Here is a 3489-nt window from a genome sequence, read left to right as displayed (position 1 = left end):
ATTTTGATATTCTCTGTAGTGACATGCTTTGAACTCAAGTTTTTTTTTTAAAGCTACTTTAGCTGGGTGAGGTGGAGCCTATAATCTCATTACTGGGGAGGTTTGAGGTAGGGGGACCTCATGTTCTCCCTAACTTGACTTACAGATTTAACGCAATTATGGGCCAAGAGTTTGGTAGTTCTCAATATTCTCTCTCTCTCCCCCTTCCCCCCACCTTAGTTCACACTTGATTCTGTCAGATTCTTATTTAAATTCTTCCTCTTGTTTACTGAAGGTAAATTTTAAATGGTGCAATAAACCCAGTCGCAACCCCTAGGGATGATATTGGCCACACAGTGGAACTTGTGGGCAGTCAGGCCACAGCCTGACCTCTCTTACCCACTAATATACCCAACCCTAGCTTCTCTGAGCCTAACTACATGGAGCATCTGCCACACATGCAGGAACGTATCAACTGGCTTCCCAGTGTTAGCCTAGAGGGGTTGGGGGAAAGCAGCAAGTCCTTCAAAACGTTCATCAACCGTAAAGCCTAGAATAACTCATTCTAGCACCCAGAACCCCTAACTCAGGACAAGTTTGTGTTGCTTGTCCCCCAGGGTGCTGAGTGCTGAGAAGCTGCTAAGGGCTGTGCCTTGCCTCTCTCAGTGTGCACAAAGAGTGGGATGATCTTACTGACTAATACCGAATGATGTACAGTAAGAAAGCCACTCCCTTTCCACGTCTCCCAGTCCTTCTGATTATGTCAAAGAGAAGGCCTCTGTTTGATGCGACTAAGTCCTTTACACTTGCTGAAGATTCAAGTCTTGACAGTTAAAGTGCCGTGGGAATTTTTTGGCCATCATGTTTTTCCTTGTAGTATCTGTCTTTATAGTTACCTTATTTTTGTAGCAAGGGATACTGTTTTGTGTTTGTTGTTGTTTGTTTGGTTCTTTTTGCAGTGCTGGGGATTGAACCCAGAGTTTCACACATGCTAGGCAAGCTCTCTACCACTTGAGCCATTGCTCCAGCCCTTTTATTTATATTTCTTTTTAAAGCCAAATACTTTTTAATGGGTATTATTATTATTATTATTATTATTTACAAATACACTGGATAATCATGCAATGCTGCCTGCATTGGATGCAATCCTGGACCACAAGTCTTCACACTCCTTTGCAACTGGTCTGATCCAGTAATTGCATAACTTTTCATCTTGCCTTTATTGTTTACTGTGATCCGTCATTATCTTCAAAGTAAAGCAACATGCTGTCTTTTCTCCAGCGTGACTTTAGTTGTGGAATTGCCACTGCTTGATGGATGGACGCTCTTTCTTAGTTCTGGTTTGCCTTTTTTGACTGTGGCCGTCACCAAGTCACCTACACCTGCAGCAGGAAGTCTGTGAGCTGTCCCTTGATCCCCTTCACGGAGATGAAGTGCAGATTTTTGGCTCCGGTGTTGTCTGCACAGTTGATCACAGCTCCTACCAGAAGACCCAGGGAAATCCGGAATTTCACCCAGGAGGATCCACCATGTCCCTGCTTCAGCATGTTCTGTATTTTGTTTTGATAGGGTCTCTCTATCTTTACCCTGGCTGGCCTTGAACTTGAGATCTTCCTGCCTCTGTCCTCACTCCCAGTAGCTGGGATTACAGATGTGCACCACCACATCCTGGCTGGGATTCTGGGTTTTCATTTGTTATTGTAATGTACAGTTTTCCTTCTTTTCCTTTTCTGTTCTTTATTTTTGCATTTGCTGATTTGGAGGGTATTTATTTAGCATAAATTAATTATATAAAGAGGTTATATTTAATGTACATGTATATAATGTACTTTGGTAAAATTCACACATCAATGTTAATCTTTCTTAACCCCCCTTTCTCCTCCCCACCTTTCCCTTTCCTTCCCTTCCATTCTCTCTCTTTTGTTCTCTCCCTTCCTTCCTTCCTTCCTTCTCTCCCTCCTTCCTTCCTTCCTTCCCTCCCTCCCTTTTATTTCTTTCTGGTTTTTTTGAGACAGGGTTAAATGCACAGACCAGGCTAACCTGGAAATCTCCATCCTCCTCAACCTTTAGAGTAGCTCAGCTCATAAGCCTATGCCACCATGACTGGCTTAGTTTTCTTTTTGTATGCATTTACTTTGGCAAAAGTTACTCATTTTAAAAAGTTTGCATGTTTAGGAAATGTAAACTAGTGCAATCACTACGGAAATCAGTGTGGAGTTTCCTCAAAAACACTAAAAATAGACCTACCTTATGCCATACCACTCTTGGGCATCTATCTGAAGGAGTATAAATCAATGTACAAGAGACATACCTGCACACCCACTTTTTTTGTAGTTCTCGTCACAATAGCTAAACTGTGGAAGCAGCCAGGATGCCCAACAACAGATGAGTGGGTAAAGAAAATATCGAGTAAAGCAAGTGTCAGTGGCTCATGTCTGTAATTCTAGCTACTTGGGAGGCTGAAATTGGGAGAATCGTGGGTCAAGGCCAGCCCAAGCAAATAGTTTGCAAGACCCCATCTTCAAAATAGCCAGAGCAGAATGTACTGGAGGAGTGGCTCAAGCCATAGATTGCCTGCTTTGCAAGCATAAATCCCTGAGTTCAAACACCAGTTCCACCAAGAAAAGATGGTGTGTGTATGTGTGTGTGTGTGTACAAACACATATACATATACATATACATACACATGGAATATTACTCAGCCATAATGAAAAACAAAATTAGATCATTTGCAGGAAAATGGGTGGAACTGGAGACCATCATGCTGAGATAAGTCAGATTCAAAAGGCCACATGTTCTTGCTCGTTTGTGGAACGTAGACTAAGAGGATGATGATAAAAAGGGACACGAATGTCTGGGGGGGATGTCTGGGGGGGATCAGCAGGAGGAGGAGTGAGGGAAGGAAAAGATACTGAGGGGTGAAGAGGTTCGAAGCTCACTGGATACATCCACAGAAAGGGAGAGGGATGGGAATATAACGGAGGGGTGAACTTGTTCAGAGTACACTGTACACACGAGTGGAATTATCACAATGAAATGCCTCACATTATTAATGTATGACAAGTCAAAAAGAAACAAATGGGAATTTTCACATGCTTTGTGAGAAAGATCTGCATATTTCAGTAGTAGTGGGATGGCAAAGCTGATGAGGCGTATGGACTGTGCTTAGCCATCAGAAAGAAAGTCTGTTCACATCCAGGGACAGTGCCTGCTCAGAGGAAGGTGCAGAGGAGAACATTTAAATTCGGGTCCCTAAGGGTGGGGGGTAGAATTGTCACTATGCAGCATCCTGGGTGCAGGGAGCGGAGTGCAAGTGAGGGACAGATGTGGAAGTGTATAGCTATTCTGCCCTTGGGCATAGACCCCCACTGGGATGCACCCAAGTGTCACCCTTTGCCATAGGCAGTGGAGTTGCATGCAGTGCTGGGAGCCGTGTGTCCCCTTGCAGTCTGGCACTGTGGCACTGTCAGGAACAGAGATGGCCTCTCCCAGCGCTCTGCCCAGGGCCTC

General features: G+C 44.0%; 1 pseudogene; it reads right to left on the bottom strand.

Annotated features, from left to right (window-relative positions):
* Window positions 1-1096: 1096 nt before the first annotated feature.
* LOC109696573 (large ribosomal subunit protein uL14 pseudogene) lies at window positions 1097-1526 on the bottom strand (annotated as a pseudogene).
* Window positions 1527-3489: the final 1963 nt, after the last annotated feature.

The sequence above is a fragment of the Castor canadensis genome, chromosome 15 (assembly GCF_047511655.1).
Source record: "Castor canadensis chromosome 15, mCasCan1.hap1v2, whole genome shotgun sequence".
In the NCBI taxonomy this organism is placed as follows: domain Eukaryota; kingdom Metazoa; phylum Chordata; class Mammalia; order Rodentia; family Castoridae; genus Castor; species Castor canadensis.
The sequence above is the reverse complement of the archived record's forward strand: the minus strand, read 5'-3'. Positions and strand labels throughout refer to the sequence as shown.